Here is a 14,236-nt window from a genome sequence, read left to right as displayed (position 1 = left end):
TTTCAATCCCTAAACCTTCATTAATTATTAAGTGCTCAGATTTCAATGGACTACCTGATACATCCCTACATTAAACCCCATAGCATGCAACAAATGCTTTATAAGCATATAATTTGACTATCCTCATTTCAGTTGTCTAAAATATATGAATTATATTATATACCTTTAATATAATAATATAGAGCTCATAAGCAGGGTATGAAAATATATCAATTCGATGGCTTGATTAATTTATTATGGACTTTCTCCTGCTTTTTTTGGTCCTATAAATTGTTCGACTATATTGGTTCCAAAAAGTGTATTCGAACATGTCTTTCATTATTTGAATAATTCCTTCTTTTTGTTAAAGTCGTTGGTATTAATTTTTTAGGAATTGCATTTCTAGGATATTTGCTTTACTATTTTTAAACCCTTTATTCCAGAGTAATTGAAGGTTTATCGGTATCATATATAACAATATACAACAAAATTCAGGTCGTGTAACGTCCACCGCTAAAACCTACATTTAATAGAGTTATTTAAGCTATAAAACACGAAAAGGACCATTCAAATCTTCAAACCCAATAGATTTGTTCTTTAAAGCCTTTTTTTTTAAATCCCGTTTTTAGTGTATAGTTACGATTCAGAGTCATATTTCGACATGATTTAACTATATAGATGAAAATTAATGGTAGTAACAATTGATAAAAACATTATAGCATTCGAAAGAGAAACCATTTATTACGTTATCTTGAATACAGTTCCAACAAAATGTGTCTAATCAAGAAAAATGAAGGGTCATATTTGGAAGTTAATATTTTCTTGGATATTTTTTTTCAATTGCTTTATATTATATTTAAAACTAAATCATTATAAAGAACTTAATTAGATTTGCTGCCAAAAAGGGGGATTTTGATTGATTTTTTCGATCCACTTAAACCATTTGGTTCAACTTATTTATGTGTATTAACTTATATGAAAAATAAATAGAGATCGCTGCTTAACATGGAGCATGATCTTCAAGTTGCTGTGTTCTAGACCTACACCTAAAATATACCTACTTTGTAGAGTGCATATCCGTCACATTAAGACCTTGATTTGTTATTAAACCTATTTGCACATACACAGCCTGCAAGTTGATTTGCTTGTAAGTCTCAATTTTGTCTTTATTTACCACAAAAAAAGATAATTGACAGTATATAAATGATTCCAAATACAGAAAATAACAAAAATTCGAGTTTTATTATGGATTTTCATAGCTATTAACCAAAAAAACAAAATAACATAGAGTTGTAAAAAAATATCATTGAACGAGTGTAATACTTTTTGTAGTTGCAACCTGATCATTATTATTTCATTCTTGAGGAAGGAACATCTAAGTATAAATTTTGTGAGCTGTTCATGGATAAGGAAGAATATCCTATAAATTGGCTCGGAAGTTATAAATGTACCTCCTTGTTGGACTCGGAGTAGAATTGAGGATGGATTTTTTTATTTCCTTCATATCACAGCTACTCGCAGTTAGTTTAATGAAACGATCTAACAGCTGAACTGCCATCTTCTTAAATATATTCTTCAAATTCATTTTTAGTTACTTTCTTTTTTTAACTTCCAGGCAGATAATATTTTATATAATCATAAAATAGACACAACATAGAATAAGAAAGACATTTTATGTATTATTGATAGAATTATTGCCACTGATTGTTTTGAGGATGTTTGTATAGGAGTTTGTGATTTTGTCAGTAATTGCGGACTGTCGTGAAATGGCATTATGTGTGTTGACTTTTACTTTAAGAGAGGATCTTATTTCCATTGTGTTGTATTTATATTTATGTCTAATTTATTTTTAGTTTATGTTCTGGTTTGGAAGTGGTGTGCTGGTTTTAAATCTTTTATATAAGTGTTCCCTTTGGGATTTTATTTTATTACAATAACAATTTGATGATTTCATTTTCATATGAAATATACCTCATTTCTGGGGTATATGCTATACACATGGGCTACTGCATTAAATTAAAGTATCCATGACCTTGGGGCGGCCATATCGCTGCATATGCTCCAGAGGTAAGAATATAAAAAAAATATACACACAACGAATATATATTGGATGGTCCATTGAAGTCTGAACACTTACTAATTCAATAATTAATGAAGGTTGAGGGATTGAAATTTATTTATATTTCAATATATTCAAGTATACACAGTTAGTTACAAAAAAAAACTGAGCTTTTTAGCTTACGTACAAGTCCAGAAAATGACACTTGAACGTGATTGCAACTTCTCATTCGTCCACTCTGGATCCTGAGGAGTTAAAGAAAACAGCCATGTTCAAGTCAATGAGGGTCAATGCAAGAGATCTTGGGATTTCACACCTAACTGTCAAGAGAGCTATCAGAAAATTGGGTGAAAAGAGACATGTGAGGCTAGAGAGGACCCTTTTGACGCCAGGAATGAAATTAAACCCATCTCCTTCCTTCCAAGACTCTTTTGAATGAGTTTTAAATGAGTCATTTGTGTTCTTTTGAATTCTTTTTTGACAATTTTGGTCACGATAGAGCCTTGATGTCAACCCCCTTAACTTAACCTTTTGTGTGTATGTCTAGGGTGAAGTATCCTTCATCCAAATACCGAGGCCCTCAAAGCCACTTTCAGACAGCATTGGGACTCCATGACAGAGGACTACATCTGCAGTGGGTGCAAGGCCTTCATACACAGCCTGGAAGGCATCATTGTTGCTAAGGGTGGCTACATTAATGATTAAGAGAGCTCAGAGAAAAACCTATTTTTAGTATTTATTTGGTTCAAATTCTATTTTTAATCAATAAATTATATCTGGTTGAAGTTTAAAATTAAAAGTTTTCAGATTTTAATGGACCACTCGGTACAATGGAGTGAAAATTCGCCAATATGAAAGGAGCAATTTTTGTAAGAATTAACTCCAATGAACTCAATTACTATCAAAGCACATTTTTTACCCGTGTTTTAAATACTTTAGCTTCTAAAAATAAAGAGAATGAGAGAAGACCAGCTAAAAACATGTATTATTTCTCCTCAAATATAAAAAGAAATATTTCCATTTCACAGTATTTATTATTTACTAACGGGATCTCGCAATTTAAAATTGTGCTTCCCGGGATCCAGCTCACAGATCATTTCTCGGAAATTGTGAAACCTATATATTATATGTAGTTAATTGAAGAAGGCCTCATGCAACTCATACACGCATGTATATTGTAGGATACCCCTATTTTAAAGAATACAACTTCATAAATAATCATGATGATACTGTCAACAACCGTATGATCGCGTTGAAGACACTTTCTTTATTTCTATCGTTGTTTTGTTGTCGTTGTTTGAGCATGACTCGTACAAATATATGTTTGAATTGAAATACATCATATAGCTGTATTATCAGAGAGAAATAATCATCCGAGATGAAAAACATTCGTTGATTCTTTGTGATTATTGTGTTTTATATAAAATATGTGTATGTATACTATAGTCTATGAATTATAATTTATACTTAACAATAGGGTATAACAGAGAGAAAAATGTTACTAGATTCAAACAATGTTTTCTTCGTCATGGATTTTAATATGAAGAAATGAATTTAATGATGACATGGGTTACCAAAAACAGGTTATACATATAAGTATGTCGTTAGGTAGCAACGTACAATATTATGTCTTTTAATAACAAGAAAAGAATTAGAGGAGTTCAACTCTAGTTAAAATCATTAGATTCAAATCAAATCATAAATGTACATACATATTTTCTTATTTATTCTGATCCTGAGGATAATCCAAAATAAATTCAAATATAAAATTTTTTCCAATAAAATTTTAAAAATATACAGATATTCAAAAACATTTCAATGTTTTAGAAAATAATTACATATATTAAATTTTTGGAAAAAAATTTCAAAAATACATAGCTCTCAACAAAAAATTCTTTTTTTTTGAAAAAATAATTAAAAATATCGCCAAAAATCTTTATATGAAAATTAGTTTTTAGGAAAAAAGTTTCAAATATGAAGTTTTTGGAAACAAATTTCAAACATTGTATATAAATTATTACATTCTTTAAATTTTTTTAGAAAAATCAACAACTATTTTCAAAAAATTCAATTTTTTGTAAAAATACATTTAAAAATTCCACAGCTTTACACAAAATTTTATTCATTTTTAAATTAAATTTCAAAAAATTTAATTTAAAAATTTCAAAAATCCATCTGTATTTACAGAAAATGTAATTTTTTGGAAAAAAATTTCAAAATTAAATCATATTTTTAATTTAATTTTTTAAAAAAAATATCAAAATTACATTTTCTAGTAAAAATGAAAAATTCCTTCATTTTGGTGGTGGGCTTTACCCCTTCCAGCCCACTCCCTGCAGACACCCTTGATCTCACTGGTTATTTTTTCTCTAAATCTGTAGTCGACTTCTTTTTCCTTTCTCCTTTTGTGGCAAATGCTATTGTCAAGTAGGTCTGGAACTCTCACATCCTTGTTCCAAAAGTGCACAATTAAAACAAAAGAAAAGTTATCTAGCCCTTTAATAAATAAAAAAAAGATCAATCAGTCGGGTGATAATTTTGTAACATTAACCACTAGAGGACACCCTATGAATTTAGCCTTTGGTATTGAATCTGTCAAACGGCAGATATTTTCCAATCCTTTGTTCCACGACACAATTCTAAAAATGCTAACTAGTTTCAATTTAAGTGATATGAAAAAGCCAGAGAAGGGTATGGATTAAGGTACAATGTAAAATTCATTCAATTTGAAACCAATGATGCTGTGGAAGGAAAATTAACAAAGATGCAAGTTGTGTACTGCGGCAATGTGACTTGACTCATCATGTCTGTCAATCAAACAAGACATTATACAAGTTATAATATGGTTAATCTAGGTTTAGATGGGGTTTGTGTGTTTCTGAAGGCCTGAATCCATCTAGTAACAAAACTGAAAGTTCTACTTGTTCACCTTCCAAAAAGAAATTTGTAATTGCCATAGAATTTCAAGCAAGTGCTTAAAAAAATGATGATTTCCGGCTTTGTCAAGGACATCCTTAAAACCTACGAAAGCGTCAAGAAAATGTTGGAACTCATAGATACAGAAAAGTGGAATTTACTTGTGCAACTCACATTAAGTTAGCTAATATTTGTGAGTATTGGATTTAATGTCAGTTAAAACAGCTGCTTGTATTGTGAGAGTTCATTTCCCGTAGAGAGATTTATGAATGCTTGAAAGCATTCATAAATGCCGGAGATCGCATGAATAGAACAAAAAAAAAATCAGGGATATTTGGATACCCCACTTCTTAAACTCATTCCTTCTCCAGAGTTGCATTTGATTTAGGGGCTGTTAACCAAATTTTTGATAGACTGCATCTTGCTTGGGCTAACAATGAAGCATATAAATGGCCGGCAAATCAGAGTATAATTAGGATTGGATATCAAGGGGGTAGTATGGAAGGGAACCAATGTAAGAAACTCTTGAACTATTTTGATAAACTACAGAAAGATGTAATTGTTACATTGCACACTTTGTCTCAGACTCTTTATACCTTTAATCAAGTCAGAATTTTAGCAAATGTTTATTGACTTGTACAGTAATGTTGCCGAGTTTCAAGAAATATACCTAAAATTGGGATTAAATGGGACTCTAAAATTATTTTGTATTTTTAAACATGTTGAAGAAAGTGAGAGGGTGCATGCCGATTGGAGGCATTGCTGGAATAATTTAAAAGTAGAAACACGAACAAAAGAATTTAAGCTTTTTTTTGGCTAGTGTAGTTAAATATAACTCACTTTATCTATAAAAAAAAATTAGAATATATTGCGCACATATAACATACATTGCACGAATATAGCTTATTATTGAATTTATAAACGAAAAAAAGGGATACCATCAGTCTGAAATAGATACACTTTGAAACTGAAGAATGTATATCTTTCTGTACAGTTTATTCCATAAAATCTAAACACTTTGAATTTCAAACTTTAAAAATATTTATAATTTATTAATGAACAATAGAATTTGAACAAAATTAATACTATAAATAGATATGTGTCTGAGTTCTCTTAATCATTAATGTAGCCACCATTAGCGGCATTGATGGATTCTAGGAGAAGGCATAATGTCTGTCATCCGCTGTGGATGTAGTCCTCTGTCATAACGTCCCAGTACTGGCTGATGATGGCTTTTAGGGCATCAGTGTGGGGATGAAGGATACTGTAGGCCTACGCCTCGATATGCAACCAAAAGGAGTAGTCAAGGGGTTGGCATTAGGGCTGTAGGGGATCAAAAGTGTCAAAAAAGAGTTCAAAAGGGGCTTGCAAGAGATGTGATGAGTTTATGTCATTGCTGGAGTCAGAAGGAACGTCTCCACCCTCACAAGGCTCTTTCCACCTACTTTTTTTATAGCTCTCTGGACAGTCTGTTATAAAACCCTGAGATCTCTTGCATGGAACCTCATGGACTTGAGGGTATTGGCATAGGCTCTTTTCTTTAACTCCTCCGGGTCCAATTTGGCCTGTTTGACATAGCCCTTCTTCCTCTGCAACGTTTAAGACTTGCTGACGGTGTAGACAGTCGTCCAGGAGATCCCAACTGCTTGAAGTGAACGAATGGAAATTAATCGATCACGTTCAAGTGTCATTTTCTCGACTTGTACATAAGCTAGAGAACTCAGTTTTATTTTGTAACTTGCCAAAAAGTTGAAGTGTGTCAAATTACCAACATCTCAACTGTCTACTACCGTCTCTCTCTCTCAATCCATGTGTACGGATCATACATACACTGATTTAGTCATCCTGACTATTATAAATTATAATAATTCAATCGAAAAGAAAATGAAAAATAACGATTCAATAGTGATAATAATTCCATTGAGTCTAAATTCCCAAGCCTTGTTTGTTAATCTGAATCCATAAATTATGAGTCCGAGTCAAGTTGTGAGTCTATTCACTTCGAGTTCTCCAAGTCAAGTCAGAAGAAGTTACAATTTAATGAAACTAAATTTGAGTATCTAGCTTCCATTCAGTACATTTATGTTTCTCTAAATTACCTCTCTCAATTAACAATGATCAACATAAGTATCTGTGTCTGGAATATATCCTTTTTGAAATTTATGATAAAGGACAAAGTTTTCGATGACCTTTTTGTATAATAAAAGACACGGTTTATTATTTCTTTAATTAAATATCTTAAATTGAACGCTGTCTTTTAGATATCATAGAGCCTTTGCTGGAAATTTATATAATTTGTATCACGTCAAATTTTCCAACATATATTCCATTTTTTATAAGTGGGATACGGAAATTTCCGTATGAACAACCCTGAACTTAATCCTCTAACTATGGAGGAAAAAACAAACATATTCAGTTAGTGTTCAATAGCTGAGGAAGAGATTCGTCCATTACTAATTGTTATTTTGATCTTTCCATGTTAACAACGAGTCCTTATATAGACTTATATTCATCAATACTTTTTAATGTTTTATTGGATAGATTTACTGATTAATTTGTTCAAGATGAATTAGGTAGATATTAATATGGATCTTTCGTGATTCCAAACCATGAATTGTCTCAATTACATGATACAATTCATGCAAATATTAATTAATTGATCATCAACTTGATTAAAAAGAAAGGAATAGTCTGAATTCTCATTACAGATAAATCCTTAATGGAATATTAAATAAGGACTAATTACAAAAAAATATGAAACTTTGTCCCACTTTGTAGTCATTAAGTATCTCATCAAACGGGGGTTCATTTACCAAACTATCTTAATGATGTGTGCACTAGTGAAGAAAGGCGAAACAGAGGACTTCATGGGTAAACATAATCATTTACTAAGTTCATTCCTTAATTTATTCCATGAGGTTAAGAGAAGGCATCAAATGTACACTCAATCCCCACTACTACTTCTATTGAACCCTTTCCATATTTATTATCTTGAGTATATAATTGGTTTTCGATGAAAGGATTGATTGGACTTAATAAGAAGTTTAATTAATAGTAGAATATGACACCTCTTTCAGGAAACGAATAGATAAGAATATATTATAAAAAGAAAGGGCCAATCAAATGAATGCCAATTGAAGGACTTGTAAGATGAGATTTCATCTAAAGAAATAATGATAAATAATTAATTATTATTAACTGAAGGAAAATGAATGGGTTACATAAGGAAGGAAACAAAAATGATTTTGATATATTTAATTCATTACAAAGATTCATTATGATTAATATAATATATGTAACTGTATTCGTAAATAATAGTTTAGTTTTTATCCGGGTTTCTTAAATTTTGGGGGAGCAAGCCATCTACGGAATTTGGACATTGGATTTATTTCTCTTTGAGTTGTGTGTATGTACTTTTCCTGGTTCATTTGAAAGTAAGAAATTGGTGTTATTTGGATCAGCTATGGTGGGTGGACAAATGGATTTATTTCCTCTCCTTTTGGATGCGACGACGTCTTTTGAAACAGGAAACGGGATCCACTAGACAAGGATGCACCATTTTACTCCGAGTATTATCATAGTACTGCCTTTGAATCCGTGGAGGTAAGCAATTATCATTCCCTTTACATCCAGCTGGATCCATAATCATGCCCTGTGCGTACAAGGAGTATTAGTTCATTCAACATAGCATTTATAATAATATTGTCATGATTAATAATAACACAAGTTAATTAAATTTTACTTTTTGTAAAATCTCATAGATTCCATATTTATGAACCAATTTGCATATTTATACTTAATGTTGTGTCAATCCTTATTTAGGTCTGAAAACTGCAGTTCCGCCCATTTTACACTCAGTCCTGTCCCGTTCAGTCCTTAAAAATTATAAACTTTGTTCCTTGATGACCTCACTCAAGTTTGTTACTGTTTTTTGTTGTTTTTTTATAATCAGTTCTAGTACTGATAGTCTGAAGGAACAACAGTCTTAAGAACCGGTCTCAAGGACTGATGTGACTAGTCTTAAGACTGGAAAAAATAAGAACTGACACAACAACCATCTTTATATTTATAGTGAGTGTCAAGTGAGGACAAACATTAAAAAAATGGTTTTTAATATGGATATTTAGATACTAGGTGATTTCATTCCGATTAAATTCATTCCCTGTAAAATTCATCATTGGACATTTCATTCTCTCTATTAAGAGGGGTATTTAGTGATGTCATACGCTTTATATTTCTAAAAAAGTTATTAATTTTTGTGTGAGGCTGTAGAGCAAAGGCTGGCCATTGAGTACTGGAGATGAGCAACGACTAGTGATGGATGGTAGATGAATGTGAATGATTTATGGTGTTTATGGATTAGAAATGACGTGATAATAAATCTTTAATTGGGAGTAGGAATGCAATCATGATCCGTGGATGTTATTTATTCCTTGGAAAAATAACTAAATCCTGTCATTCCTCCTCCTCTTCCTCATCGTCTATTCCTACTTGCTCCTAATCCTTCTCATCAATCCACAATCCTCCAGTTTCTCATCCCTTCCCCTTTTCACAATTCAAATCTACATAAACCATAAGCAGCCCTACACAAAAACTATCAACTATTTTAGAAACATAAACCGTATTACATCACTAAATATCCCCCTTGAAAATGAAATGTCCAGAGATGAATTTACGGGATATTTACGTGTTTTTTTTTTACTTCATAAAAAGAAACAAGTTGAATTTTTAAAATACAAAATTTCAATAACAATTGTTATCAAACTTCAGTTCAAGAACTACTTTTAGTGGTACACAGAGACAGTCCCGTGACTACAGGGAGGGGGACTACACCCCCCCCCACGATTTTTTTGTTGTGATTGTTGTTAAATTAATAAATTCATTTTTAAAATGAAGGCATCCACGAAAGTGGTGGAGGAAATAAAACCATATTCTCTTATGAATAGATAAAAGTTATTAACAAAATATTTCTTACATAAAAATAAAAATCATACAAAAATATTTGTATAATATTCGGTGAAAATTTTTCCTACTTCAAAGCTTTTTGTGAATAAGTAAATGTATGTTGGAGATATTAATGTTTTATTCGATGGTACATACTGTAAAAAGTTTGAGAAACACTATTCAAACATTAAAACCTGACTATATAATAAATAAAAGTATAAACTTTATGTTTACATCACTTACTTTCTAATTTGATGCTCTGCACAGTGCTCTATTTGACTCTCAATGTGAGAATGAAAATTATTTTTCAATTACTATTTATTAGTATATTTTGAATTATATAACGCCATGATGATCCAGAAGGAGTTTTAATTTATGTTGATCAAAAAATGTATTAAATAAAAATTTAAGAACATTAGTTGAAGAAAACAAGGGCACTCAATTATGAAAAAATTTATGTTCGATTCTACGATTTGTGTTAGTACTTGACACACACTTTGATCACAAATCTGTATGAAATGAGTTTCTTTGTATCACATCTTCTTTTTGAGCAATTTGAATTCTTGTAAAATGGATTTCAGCTTGTAGAAGTGATATTTAGATCTGAAAACTGGTTTTTTTTTGTAGCTAAGTTAAAAAAATATGTAACTTTTTTCACCCATTTCAAAACATTACCTTAGTTTTAATATATATTTTAATGTTCCTTTAATTGGTCAGACGGAGTTGCACTGATTAAGTAAACATTCTAGTATTGCATTTACTCATTCGGGAATCTTCCTTGAAGTCCATATACATATAGTATATTTCATTTTCTAGAAACGACCGGGGCGCAAACCTACGCACATTGAGTTCAAGAGAATAATTTGTCCTGAGTACGTTGTCCATTGAACTACGTCGTTCCATTTTGTAATAACTATTTTAATATAGGCATTTTTTTAGACAACTTGCCCTATTGATAGCGCAATTTACAAAGTAGTGATTATCATCCTTAATAGTCAATAAATAATAGTATTTACTAGTATCATTGGAAAAATCATTAATTTAACTAATTTAATTCAATCTAACATAAGCTGATATTTGAGTTTAAAAAAAAAATGTCAAGAGGTTGTAAATTCCCAAAATGAGTTTTTTCCAAGGATTGCGTGTACTCACCATCGGTGCCGGTAACTAAGTGCAGGTGCAGAGTGTAATTTAAGACGAAGGTCACCCGGTCTGCCTACAGAAGTTTGAAGTCCCATGGTAACCGAATCATCTTTTATTTGGGTGAGAAACAATGGATTGTCAACAGATCTCACAACATCTAGAATGATCGATGGTTGGCTCCAGAGGGAACTAATGTTCCCCACGTCTGTCAAACCAAGTTTCCGGCAGAATCATGACCTTTGGTATAATTAGGAGCAACAGCAGTGCCATGTCCCCCCCCATCTTCTTTGAGCCAAAGGAGATGGTGGTTGCCGACAGGTATTGTGAACTTCTGTCTGACCAAGTGATACCTTGAATAAAAGCTGAGGCTAATAGTATCGAGTTTCTGTTCCAACAATAGTCGGCACCCTTTCAGAAGGCCCGTAAGGCTCAAAACTTGGTTAAAAAAGAGAAGATACCATTTTGGGACCCCTCTACCTGACCCTCGAACTCCCCTTATATAAATCCCATGGATTACTTCTTTTTGAGGGAGTCAGAGAGTCTCTGCTAATTCACACGGAAGCATCGACTACTTGAAGGCCTCCATCATCAAGTACTGGATCAAAGTCTCCCCCACGGACGTGGTCAAGGCCTCATATCGAGCAAATGATTGGCGAAAATAGCAAACATATTCAATGCATTTTTTTTATTACTATTAGAACTTGTAAATAAAATTTCAAATCTCTATTTGCGTCGAACTTTTCCATTAGTTTATTTATTAAAGATTATTGTGCCACAAATTTATTATTTACTTATCATTTATTTTTATGAAGTTCTAAAGATGTATACAGGATTTACCAATGTGTACTAGACTGTCAGAGAAAAAAACAGCAAAGCAGAAACATGGCACACTCCTAGAGATAAAATACATAGATGGATGGATATGAATATTAATGAAGGGCCTGGGATATTATTCTGACTATAATTCAATTCAAGAATCAACAATAATTTATTCTTAAATTTAATTAGGTTTATGAGTATGAGCCGAACTTTGATCCCTTGAATCAACTCATGGGATAAAATAATTTCGTATTTCCCGCCCTTTTTAACTAAGTATATCTTGTTCATTATTGATCACATCGGATCAATCGATAAAGTGTTGAAAATGGGTTTGAGTATATACTACAACTGGTTTTCCAACAGTATTGCGCTTGACTGGTGAAGTTGTAAATTATGCTCTTTCGGTTCGTGTTACACAACCGTGGTTCGAGTGATCACGTTCTGGTGTAGTGGAAGTGAATAATGCGCCACGTACAGCCAGGCATGTTGTCAAAAAATGTCGATTAAATCATGGGAAATATCAAAATAGACCGTCATTTTAGTAGGCGTAGTATCGCACAGTAGCTTAATATCGATCATTAAACCGTTTTTGAAACTCTTGCAGAAGGCTGGATACAAAAAGAAACTCGAATTGGAGAGGAATCGTGTTTCAACAAGACAACGCCAGGACGCACATATCTTTGATAACGTTCCGGAAGCTCGGATGGGAAGTACTTCTATATCCACTCTACAGTCCGGACCTAGCACCAAGTGACTATCAGCTGCTTCTATCAAGAAAAGGAATGTCGTGTGATGATGGAACATTATTTTGTAAAAGGCAAAGCGAACTTGATGTTTTGGATAATTTGTCACCCTTAAATGTTTTTTTTTTTAAATTTTGTTTTCATCTTTCATAAAGTAATGTTTAATCAAAGCAATAAATTATTTTTCGTCCATTTTTTTGAAAAGAAATTTGGTGTGTGTTCTTCCAAGAGATGCTACTAACTAAAAATAACCTCGATACGCACCAGTAGCGCCATCTCCCGGACTGTGTACGAACTTTTCAAACGACCTCTGTATGTACGTAAATAAAAACATATCATGTTTTATAAAGGTGTGGATAATTAATTAGTGTCTTCTTAGTGATAAGTTTACAACTATAACAATCAGAAAAATAAGAATAAGAGAAAATATTTTTCTACGTTCTATACATTAGTCGTCTATATATTCCATTGTTATTTTTTATAATTTACCCTACTTATTGTATTGAATTTACTATTAATTTTTGAAAGATATTTGACTTTTTTTACTTTTTGTGTAAATTCCAGGTCGCCCGGAATGTAAAACAGGTAGTCCGGTTTATGAAAAAATGGGATATATATAATTTTCACATAAGTTCCCTTCAAATTTCAAGGACTGAGAAATAGATAAGGCCATAAAAAGAGTTAAAACTGATTAGACATATCCTTCAAATACCAATGTTAAATTACTTGAAATATAAAATAAAGGTAGGTAGCTTCCATAGAGTGAGTTTGGAGGGGCATAGGCCTACCGGACCCTCTAAATGGATTATGGGAATATGTATATTTTATATACCTTGTATGTAAATGAATACAATTTGTCCACCTCGAACAAATTTCAAACTCTACTTATGTTGGGCTCTCTGCATCATCAGAAATGTTATATGTAACAACATAGTATTTGTTTAATTTGTAAACAATTTCTATAAATACATTTGGAACAACTCTACCCTCCAAAAATTGATTTTAAATTCAGAAAGCAACCAATCTGCATTTGCTGATGCCAATACTTAGCAAATGGAGATTGAAGACTTATTAACAAGGTTGTGCTCTTATCGGTATAGTGGTTCTAGCGGCTTCGGGGATTTTGTTCCTATACAGAATAATATATTATACATTATAAAAAATAATTTTTTTTTTAAATTCCAATTCTATTCTCCCTTCCAAAAAGGACTTACAATTATATGGTATGTTACAAAAGGAATAGTCCTTTAATCTTTTTTCTTCCCCACGTATTAAAATGCTTCAACAGCTTCGATAAGAAGTTTCGTGACACATAAAACGTCATAAATATATACGTCTTTTAAATCCTTAATTTGATGACTTTTTTAAAGAAATTACAAAAAAATTAACCTCAAAATGTTCCAGAGGGTTTTAACTATATTGCCATTGCAAAAATTCATGAAAAAGTTGCAATATACAGATTCATTTAATTACTTAAAATGACTTCCGAATGTGGGGGGGGGGGGAATGACCCTTCTAATTAATAGATCATTTTTTTAAACCTTTTTCTGAGTGATGGATTTTAATAATTGAGGTATATAATACGTAAAATCCCATTTTCAAATTCATATTTTGACTTTTTTTTAGAGTTTGT

The 14,236-nt window shown here is 31.8% G+C and overlaps 1 long non-coding RNA gene across 1 annotated transcript; it reads right to left on the bottom strand.

Moving 5' to 3' along the window:
* Positions 1-8,194: 8,194 nt before the first annotated feature.
* Positions 8,195-9,098, bottom strand: LOC121114382 (uncharacterized). Its single transcript, XR_005863255.2, has 2 exons — positions 8,697-9,098; positions 8,195-8,606 (listed from the first exon to the last, which is right to left on the bottom strand). It is a non-coding gene; the product is annotated as an uncharacterized lncRNA (long non-coding RNA).
* Between the last annotated feature and the right edge of the window lie 5,138 nt (positions 9,099-14,236).

This window comes from Lepeophtheirus salmonis, chromosome 1, assembly GCF_016086655.4.
Source record: "Lepeophtheirus salmonis chromosome 1, UVic_Lsal_1.4, whole genome shotgun sequence".
NCBI classification, from domain to species: Eukaryota; Metazoa; Arthropoda; class Copepoda; order Siphonostomatoida; family Caligidae; genus Lepeophtheirus; species Lepeophtheirus salmonis.
Note: the sequence above shows the minus strand (reverse complement) of the source record. Positions and strands in the feature narration are given on the sequence as shown.